Source organism: Camelus ferus, chromosome 1 (assembly GCF_009834535.1).
Source record: "Camelus ferus isolate YT-003-E chromosome 1, BCGSAC_Cfer_1.0, whole genome shotgun sequence".
In the NCBI taxonomy this organism is placed as follows: Eukaryota; Metazoa; Chordata; class Mammalia; order Artiodactyla; family Camelidae; genus Camelus; species Camelus ferus.
Genome location: NC_045696.1, coordinates 10,578,188 through 10,589,542, shown reverse-complemented (window position 1 = coordinate 10,589,542; position 11,355 = coordinate 10,578,188).

Sequence of the window (11,355 nt, the reverse complement as noted above, 5' to 3'; positions counted from 1 at the left end):
ACTTGCTTTTTCACTGTCCCATTTGCAACCTCTGAATTCAATCCTTTTCACCAAAGTTGATGAGACCTAATCAAGAAATATATCTAGACTCTTGAATTCAGTAAGCAAAATCTACGTACTGCTACATTTCACATTATCCCCTAAAATTCTCAGATGATTGAACAAATATGAAAAGAGATAGTAACAGGGCTTATCTTTATGTAGGCTAGCAATTTTACTGTTTGCCCATTGTTATGAACTGACTGTTTCTGTCCCTCCTGCCCCTGAAGAATTTGTGTGTTGAAGCTCTAACCCCCAATGTGATGGTATTTGGAGATGGGAACTCTGGGAGGTGATTGGGGTTAGATGAGGTCATGAGGTTCGGGCCCTCATGATGGAATTAGTGCCCTGATAGGAAATGGAAGAGACACCAGAGAGCTTGTTCTCTCTCCCCACTTGAGCACACACACAAGACTGAGGTCATGTGTGCACACAGCAAGATGGTGGCTGTCTACAAGACAAGGAAAGAGACCTCACATGAAACCTACCTTATCTGCACCTTAATCTTCAACTTCCCAGCCTCTGGAATGATGAGCAATACATTTCTGTTGTTTAAGCCACTTGGTCTATGGTACTTGGTTAGAGCCTCCCGTGCTGACTAAGAATTGCCCGTCATTGTTCTGCATCATTACACTGTACCATTCAAGCCATGGGTCAGTTACCCACGTTGCATACACTGGAAGTTACCACATCAGAATCTCAGGTGGGTCACTGGGCCCAGCACCAGGACATCAGCTCCTTACGTGGTGAAGACACCCCAGCTTCTCAGCCTCACTGTCCAGCCCCCTTGCCTCGTCCTTGGTTGTTTGAACAGAAAGTTGTTCACCATGTTGATCTCAGCCAGTGAAACTCTAGAACTTTAGTTTTGTATTTTAACTTATTTCTGAAACTGTTGATCTGGGATCAGTGCACACATCTATGCAAATCAGAAGGCAATCGTCCTCCCCTCCAGTTGTCTGCATGCAGTAACTTACAGTTGCTCCCAAGAGCTGAGTGAATTGGAAACTTAAAGAGCACAATGAGCGTGCTCTGGCTAAAGGTCTGTGCCCATCATCAGACCGTCTTCGTTGCTCATGTGCCTTCAGTCAAGAGGCAATTTCACCTGCACCTGCTTCTTTCAGGCCATCGATCCAAAGGGCAACAGGAAGCATGTGTGTCATTCCCTTTCTGTGTGAAGAAATTCTGTTGGTCTTGTGTTTCCATAAGAGGAAGGTGACCAGCTGGATTTACAGCCCATTTACAGCCAAGGTAGTAACGCTTGAGCAGCTGGATGGCCCCACATCTGTGACTCTGGCCAGTTAGTGTTTGTCTCCACACTGCTGGCATCAAGTTGACACCTTGTCCAGACCACAGGGTAACTGGCATATCCATTGGAAAGAAAGCAGCATTCCCTTCATAGGTCACAGAAAAATGAACACTGCCACGCCAGCTATCCTTCTCATCAAACTGTGTCAGGACTGGAGAGTAAGGAGGCTCTCAGATAAATATGTGTGGAATGAATGAATGAGCATCAGTTCAGGCAGTCTCTGAATGATATCCTGGTATAATTCATTGAATGCTCAGAATTTAAATGTGGGCCCTTGACTTTGTACAGATAATCCTACTCCCCCCAGCCCAAGTACTTCTGATGTCCAACATTATGGTTGAACTTAAATTAAGTGACCAGGCTACTGAAGGCTGTCCATGACCTGCCCCCAACTCACCTCTTTAGCTTCATGTCTCTGTTTCCTCCAGCCTGTGCCCAGAGCTCCAGCTACATACAACCCCCCTACTCCTGCGAAGGCGCAGGCCTCTGCTTGCCCCTGGGCCTTTGCACATCCTGTTCTCTCTGCTGATGCGTTCTTTCACCAGCACCACCACCACTACCCTAATTCATTCATATTCATTCTTCAAGTCCCAGATTTGATGCCATCTCCCGAGGAGACCTTCCTCAACCCCCTCCTTCCTCTGGGTTAGGCGCCCCTCCTGTGTTCCTGGAGTTTCCCTATTTTACCCCCATTGCACTGCCTTGTAGCAGTCTCACTATATGCCGTACCTCACATCAGGCTGTACACACAATGCAGGGAAGTGTGTTCATTGTTGTATCTTCAGGGCCTGGCAAAGGGGCAGTACTTGTTAAACATGTGAGTTTGGGCTGCGTGGTTGAATGAAAAAGTTAATTGGCCATGAGAGCTCTACTCCTGTGTCCTCCAAGAAGCAGACAAGATGGGATTCAGAGAACAGCTCTGGAATCAGACAGATTTGCGTGTGTAGCCTGGCCCCGCCCATACCAGCTATATGAATGAGATAACAGACACAACTCCAGATAGCTTAAACCTCGGAGTTTATTTTAACCTAGGAGTTAGCTCACAGAAGCTCGGGGAAGGGAGGGAACCAGACAGGCCAGCTGTGCCCATTTCAAAACCTGTCTGAAAACTCTTGGACACTTGTCTCATCAAAGGTGGAATCTAACTGCTCTCCTTGAATGTGGGCCGGCCTTACTGGTTGCATGACTTCTGAGGCTTAGTGACACAGCTTCTGCTGGCTGTCTCTCTCTGTCTCCGTCTCTGCCCCCATCTCTCTCTCCGTTCACCCTTGGAACCCTGCCACCATGTTGTGAGGAAGCCAAGCAGCCATATGGAAAGACCACGTATAGGTGCTGTGGCCACGGCCCAGGGAAGGGCCCAGACAAGAGCCAGCATCAACCTACCAGCCATGCCGATGGGCAAGCCTGATGGTCCCAGCCTCCCCCACCAACCCCCCCACCATGCCTTCCAGTCATTCTAACCAATGCTGAGTGGGACAGAAATGATGGTCCCTGCCGAGCCCTACCCAAATTGCAGATTCATGAGCAAAATAAATACTGCAGTTGTTTTAAGCCTCTGGGTTTTGGAGTGTTGCTTACACAGTAATAGGTACCAGAACAACAGCTTTGTGGCCAAGAGTCTATGCCACTCCTGCTGGGCAGAGACCCCTGAAGTTCATACCAGGGACACTGGACACTGCGTTCAGTGCTACAACTTCTGCCATGGTTGCCCCCAAAGAGCTGCCCCCACCCCAACTAGGAGGGTCCATGCAGATGTTTCTTGCAGTCTGTCAGGCCTGAACCAAACTTCAAGGAGGGGCGTCTGACTGAGGGAGCCAGGTCCCATGTGGCAAGGGAGGCTGGGGAAGCAAATGTCTGGGTACTTCCTGGAGGAGCAGCAGACTCAAGAGACAGAGACTTCCCCAAACAAGGAAGGGTCTCTGAGAAACCCAAGGACCAGAGCATCCCTGTGGACATCTCACCCAGAGGCTCCAGCCAGGGACTTCACCTGCCTGCGATTCAGCACTGCCAAACCAGAGGACCACTGCCTCACAGGCCGTTATTCAGGGTGAAACGCAGCATGTGAGGAACAGCCTGGCCCCAGTGAACGCACTGCACATGAGACTCTGTGAGAACTGGCACTTGGGGCAGACCCAGGAGTCGGTAGTGACCGACCTCTGTGATTCTCACACCATCTATCTGCATTAAAGCATCCGGAGGGCTTGTTACAAAGCAGATTTTCAGGCCCTCCGGAGACCTGCTCATTCAGGGAGAGGCCAGAGGATCAGCATTTTAACACATTCTCCAGGTGATTCCCTGATCTAGGGTTAGGGCCCCTCCCTCCTACCCAGCATTCACTTACCCACTCACCCATTTATTCAACAGCCAACTTCCAACTGTGAGCTCAGTCAGGGCTGTGCGAATAGAAGGACCAGTAGCAGTCTCCTTGGGGTCGTGGGGAGCAGGGTTGGGGAGGTGCATTCAGACGTGCAGCATGGACGGTAGGAGCGGTGGAGAGAACAGGTGCTGGGGGAGGAGAGGGAGATGCTGGGGGGGTTGCTTCACACGGCTTCCCCTGCCCACAGCAGGAAAGGACCGTCACCAGCAGCCAGGTCCAGGGTCAGGTCCAGCCACCCTAAGGACCTGACTCAGCCCATTGCCAAATTCCTGGGGGAGCCCATCGGATTGGCCCACCTAGCGGAGGTGTACTCCCACAGCCGCAGAGAGCCCACCCCTCTGACTCAGCCCCCAGGGCTGCGCTGTGTCCGGCAGTGAGGCAGAGCCCTCAAGTCCGTCCTCTGTTGAGGGGTGAGGTCCCACCAGGAGGAAATGGCAGGAAGCTGCTGCAGGGGGAGCAACATAAACGGGGAAACGGGCCAGAGCAAACCACCTGGGAGAAGAGAGAACGGGAAGACCAGTGCAGCGGGAAAGGACTGACGCTGCAGAAGTGAAACCACAATCAGGCTGGAGGCAGATCATGGGGAACCTCAACAGCATCTTTGGATTTTATCTTCTGTAAGCACTCAGGGACCAGGGAAGGGTCTGAAACTGGGTGGCTGTGACTGGAGCCTATGTCAGGAGGACTGGTCTAGAAGCCCATGCAGATGCCAGCCGGGCCAGCAACCAGCCTGGGGGACTCCTGGAGGGAATGGAATTAGCATTCTGAGCACCTACTGGAGCCAGGCACTCATCTAGGTACTTACACATAACATTGTTTGGTTGAATCCTTACAGCAACTCTATCACGAGTCCATTTCACAGATAAGGAAACTGAGCGTTGGATTGTGACTCACTGGCCCAAAGGCACCACAGCCCTTGTCTGTTCCTCAGGATTATCCATCTGCATTACTATGTGACCCTTCCCACCAGCACATGCAAGTTGGGAATGATCATGGTGCCACTCCCCTGGATGAAAGGATCCTAGTAGCTTTCAGTCTTTTCCTTTTTTAAGAATATAAACGAGGCAGAAGTTGAGTTTTTTGATTCTGAATTCTAAACCAGAGAATACATCTCACATGTAAAGCAATGAGTCTCCCCCCAAATTATTCAGCACTAGAATGGAAAAGCATGCTTCCAGAAATGCCCAAGAGTGTTGTGCACCCAGGGAGAGCGTCCAAGTTCTACTCAACCCATCAAAGGAAACTGCCTTCTCAAAGGAACATGTAGGAGACAGAGTGAGCATGACTAGGTTGTATGTTTTCTCCCATATTTAGGGGGGAAAACCCCAAATCTGTCATTTCTGCACATATTCACCAAAAAGGACTCAACATTGTCTGTTTAGGAGGCAGTCCTAGTACCAGCTTCCGTGCCAATGAGCTGGTATTTTGAGGTTAGCAGGGTAGAAAGGATGCCCTTTTCATCAGTGTGTTTAATACCAAACAAGCAGTGAAAGTTAAAATAATTACCTGCGAACAACTGTGTACGTTTCTGTCATCTAATTAGGTAATCTGCCCAGGTGTTTAGCACCAAGGCCTCTATGCTTTAATTGGAAAAAGTCAAGGACAGAAACTAATTAGCAGCATTAATCCAAACCAGAAGTCTAATGATATTAACCACAAATCACCACTGCAACCAGGAGCCTTTATTCTAAAACATTTTTCGAAGCAGGGGAGGAGGGAAAGAAAACACAGCGTCTTTGACCTTTAGACTATTGACTTCTAACCTCCAGTTCCTGGCAACTTTGATCCACTCTCTCAAAGAAATTGAAAGAATTGTGATTAAGGAAAAAGGCAGTACAGAATAAGTGGATGAATACCGCATCCGTAAATTTTCTTTTAGGCAAGAAAGAATTAAATACCACCTTAAACTCAGTAACACCCAGTTCTGTTTATTCCCTCTTCCTCATCTCCTTCCTGAAGTCCCCTCCAAATAATAGATGATAATCCATCTGTACCCGGAACTTTCCAAGGGCACAGAGAGTTTTATGGCCTTAAAACTCTCCTAAAGGGGGGAGGGGTATAGATCAGTGGTCAAGTATGCGCTTGGCATGCACAAAGTCCCAGGTTCAATCCCCAATACCTCCATCAAAAGTAAAAATAAAAATACACTCTCCTAAAATTTCCCTTTCATTCATCCCAACTTGTACGTCAAAGTAAGAGGAAAATTGCTAAATTCCACCAGAAAAACCTCTAATTCCAAGGCGGCTAATGAGCTATTAGGTGTATAGGAAGAACCACCAGGTTGCTGTTCTTATGGCCATTTTCTGTTTGCATCTTTGGCTCTTTTCCAGAATTTCCCATCTCTTGCACCATTTATTTAGGAGAACTGGTAGTCTGAGAACACAGGTAGGAACAAAGCACCCAGTTTTTATTTGTTTTGGTTCTTCGTTTCTTTTATCAGCTAACATAAAATGGCATTAGAATAATTTTAGACTCCTTAGCACTCGGATGTTTTAAGTGATTGATTAGATAAAAAGCAAAATGGGATGAAAAAGCCCAATTTGGGACCAGGCTGAAGACAAAAGAAACCCTCTTCCAAGGATTAGGAAACTCAAAACACAATCCTAATTTGTTGTAACTGCATGTGCGTGCTCCCCACCCCTGCTCCACTCAGCTCGGACCTGGGTTTTGTTAGCGTTGCAGGCGGAATCCCTCCCGGTGAGTGCTGACTCACCCAATCTTGGGCCCTGCCAGGAAAAGGAGCTTGTACTGTCAATCTGAGACCCACTTCTACAATTTTCTGTTCCCCATTAATCACCATCACTCCCATCATGGCTCCTCCCCAAACTCCCCCCAAATAGACCAAAAGTTAAAAAAAAAAAAAACTAACTTTTCAAAAAAGAAAATCTAGAGATTTGCATAATTCTGTATATACCTTTTGGAAAAAAAATGTTTTAAGGTTTTCACTGCTTTCGCTCTGGAACGTAAATTGACTCTGCTTCGTGAAAACACCCCTGTGTCCCAAGCATTGGCCCTCTAGAGGTTGTGGCTTAGAAACCAGGGTATAAATAAAACCTGTGTATCAGGTAATGCTGCCAGCAGCTGCTTTGGGAGGAGTTCCTGGTTTGGGGGTGGGTTTTTTTGCTTTGTTTTTTTCATGCTCTCTTTGTTTGACACATGCTAGGTTTTTCCAAGCCAGCTATCAAACACAGCTGACGTTGAAGGGTTAAAATAATGGGGTCATTATTGGGCTATTCCCGAGGAACAGGCAAAAGAGACCCACGGCAGACTTGCTGCAGCTGTTAGGCGGCCCAATTGCCATCCACAAGGGAATTTGCTTATTTCTATATCACAATCTCCCACCTTGATAAAAAAGAAAAAAACACACCCATTTCATTTGGACTGTGTACTAAGAATAATTGCCACCAATATTGATTGGCCCTTGGGGACCAGGCTGAATTTAAAAACTGCAGACTGTGAAATCCCAGCTGATGTGGCCTCGCGGAGATTGCTGCTTATTTGTGACATGTTCCTATGTTTAAACTTATCTACGAAAACTGTGAAATTAATATCCTCACGTTGAGTACAATCTGGTGATACACCCAGCTGAAACCACGGCTATTTTTTTTTTCTTACTTTGCATGCTGGCTCTGTCCGCGCACCACTGAAGATCTTCCTGACAATGAAGGAGAAGTACATTTGTTTCCTGGAGTCATCATTTTTTGACTATTTACTTCCAGGGATTGGACAAACGTGCAAAGTTGTTCGCTTTCTTTTGCTGCATGATTCGTTGTAGAGGGTCAGTAACCCAGCAGGCTCTCGCGGTGGCCTCCAGCTTGGGGGTAAATGACTTTGCTGGTCTTCTGGATTTCTCCTTCGTCATGCATGCCTCTAACACAGGCGGCGTGAAGCTAGACATTTCTGTTAAAAGCAGAGAGGAAAATGCTTGACCACTAAATCCATGTCAGTAAGTTGCAAGGTTCCAGTGTGTCAAGGATGGAAGTTTCAAATGTTTCTGAAATGAATCACAACTTAAAAAGAAAAGCTGACCCTACTTACTCATTCTTACATAATGGAGATGTGTGCTTTTAGCCCACGCAAAAAATATAATGATGATGAAAATTTCAGGGTGCCGTGGACCGTTACATAGACGTAAATAAAAACAGCAGACAATGATGGCATTCTGCTCCCTATCTCATAGTGCTGTGTTTTGTCATGATTATCAGTCGTTGCCAAATCTATTCCTTCCTCTCCATTCCAGTCTCCTCCATTCTCATATACACAGATAGAATGACAGTTTTAAAAGAACCTGGGCAAGTTTCTTTAAAAAAAAAAAACAAATACAGACAGAGAAAAGAACCAGAAATATACGCACTAAAATTCACAGAGGTCCTCTCTGCCTGGTACAATTACCTGATTGTTATTTTTTTTCTTTTGCTTATCTCTATGTCCTAAATTTCCCACAGTATAAATGTATAACTTTTATAATAAGCAAAGAATTATATATAAAAATATACAACTGTGACAAGCAGCATGATTTCTATAGTTCATCTGCAAATTATATATAATTTCACTTCTAAGTGAACATGAAAACTTTATAAACAAGTAATTTAATATTACCATCAATCTTCCTACTTAAATGTTATGTTTAAAACTTCACTTGTATGCTAAATTTTTTTCAAATTCATTCTGATATAGCCCGGTGTAATATGTCCTGGTAAATATATCCTGGATAATTAAAGTGTAGCTATTCTTTCTTATTATTATGTACTTAATGGTTGATTGGTTGGTCAATTGCTTTCGTTTCCTCTTTGGTGGTGGCTTTCCTGGTTTCCACTTTTATCAAGCATTTTACTTTAGTGTCATCCTGAAGTTCCTATCAAAACGTCCTGGTTTTAGAAATCCAAGTCATAACTAATGAGTAGAAAAGCCTGCAGAATGTGAAAAATACAAATGCAACACACACACGCAGTCCAGTTCATGATCGCAAATTTTGCACATCCTGTTTTTTTTTTCCTTAAACAAAGGCACTGGGGGTGGACCCTAAGACCTTTTCACACCAAGCACATGCTCTACCACTGGGCTATACTCCCGACCCCCCGCCATAACCCCAAATTTTGAAAATAGTTTTTGAAATTGCAAACCAGCTGATTCAACAGAAACACTCTGGCACATCAAACAGCACAAAGCAAGTCTAAGCTCGTTTGCACCTCCAATAGAGCCACAAGTTCATTTAAACAGCAACTTAATTTCTTTTCAGATAGGCTGCCTCACTTTTTACTGAAAAGAGAGCAGAAGAAACAAAGATGAAGCGTATTCCTGATTACGTGGAAGTTTGTCACCTCCAGGGTACTTTAGAATCGATGTCTTTAAGACTGCTTTGAAGCTGAGTTCACAGTGTTGGTGTTCCTTGTCCAGAATTTTTCAGCAGAAATTATCCATTTATCTGGCCCACTCCAGCCCCAGCCCAGAATCTGTCACATCTGCAGCTCAGGATCTAGACTCAGGCTGCTGAGTCCCTCCTGCCTCCCGCTGCCACGCGGGGAGGTCCCAGGCCAGGAGGCAGAGAGGAAATTCTGTTTCTAACATCAGCTGTAACCACCTCTCATCGGAGGTGCTCATTATCATGGAAGGCAACTGAAGTTTGTTCTGTTGAGTGTTATTAATTCTTTCAACTTGTGACGGCAGGTGTTCGGAAGCACGAGAGAAGGCAGCCAAGCGGCCCCTCAGGTGAACTAAGTCAGGTCAGCTGTTCCCAGTCATCATCCCCCTAAATGAGAAAACACAAAAGCTGCCAGTTCTAGAACCTTCTCTTCAAGCTTGGGCTCTGCAAGAGGTGATCACTGAAAAGCCACAGTGCTGTTGTCCCCTCAGCAGCCATGTCCCTGCCAGTGGTGTGGTCTAACAAAGGAGGGGAGGAGGATTTCCCCTTATTTAAATTTGGAAGGGTCCTGGCTTGACTCTGAGCTCAGACAGACAGGCATTGTGCCCTAGACTCTTCTGGGAAGAGGCGGGAGGGGCCACACATCACAAACAGCACATAGCAACCTGCGAGTGGCACCCTTTGTGGGAGCTGCCTGCAAAATAAATCATGAGTTTCTCCCATAAATACGAGAAGGACAAAGGAATGGTTTGCATTATGCTTCCCACAGGTGACGTGTGACACATTCACTATACACTGCACAACTAGAGGTATTCTTAGGTGCTGCGGGGTAGAGAAGTGACTAGAAAAGACTTTTTAGGTGTTTCTAGCTCAGGAAATTCTTATCTGACTACAGAAGACAGATCCAGGGGAACCACATCCAGGCATCACCCGTTAGGATAACGCAACAAGGTCACGGACAGCCACTTCCTCCCAGGTGCCCCGGACCACGGCCCACGGAGCAAGGGACAGGTTGATGGAGAAGAGAAGCGGTGATTATGCAGATAAAGCCACCTCCTCCAGCCATGGTCTGCTCCGGGGCCATTGGTCACAAAGGAGTCGCCAGATAAAACGCAGGACATCCAGTCCAATTTGAATTTCAGATAAATGATGAGTTTTTTTAGTATAAATATCTCCCAAATATTGCATGGGATATACTAAAAAAAAATGTACTATAACTTAGTACACTTAGTAAGTGCTAACTCATGTATTAAATTATATATACATATACTATACTATTACAAGTCAGTGTATTATACCAAGAACTTATTGTAGATCTGAAATTCAATCTTAAATTCAAATTTAAAAATGCAGGACATCCTGTGTTTTTATTTGCTAAATCTGGCCACCCTGACACACAGTTACCCACAGAGTGACTTTACAGGAGGGGGGCAGAAGATTTCCCCACCCCCACATCTTCCTTCATTCACTTCTCTTCCATCCCTGCTCAGACCTTATGGCACTTTTCCCACACTTCTGTCCCCCTTAACCCACCTTATTTTCTTCCATAGCTCATCACTGTCCAACATGCTATATATTATATCCTTACACAGAAGTCTAGGTAGTTTTCTATCTCCCCCCATAAGCTCCATGAGGCCAAGGATTTTCACTTTTATTCTCAGCCCTTAGAACAGTGCCTACCGTATCATGGACCTCAATAAATATTGACGGAGTTGCGTGAATGGAGTGACTATGTGGGGAAGGATAAAACACTGATATGGAAACAGAGACTAAACAAAGGTAAACATTTCCCATCGTTCCAGCTCCCCTGGTGGATCCGTGTGTTCTCGTCAGCGCTCCTCTAACATCCAGGGGCGCACGACTCAGCTGGGGAACCCCAACTCGGCAGATGCCGATTCCGTAGGTCCGAGGTGGGCCCGAGAGTCTGCCTTCCCAACCAGCTCCCAGGTGATACTGAGGTTGCAAAGGGAATCATTAAAAGGAGAGTGGATAAAGATAAAATTAAAGAGCAGATCCCAACCTGAGGATTCTGCAGTTTTGTTATATCACAGGAAGGCGCTATGGGAAAAAAATCTAAGTTACTTGATAAACAATATTTTTCAGAAAATAGAAATCCAGTCTTTCTGAATCCAGTAGACTCACATCTCAGAAGTCATCTGTATTAGTCTCCCTTAGCTCTGAAAGAAGAAACAAACACAAGAATATTAAACACCATCTCTCCAAGGTGAATGCGGGGAAAGATGGCCCTATCACTGAGATGACGTCTTCTAC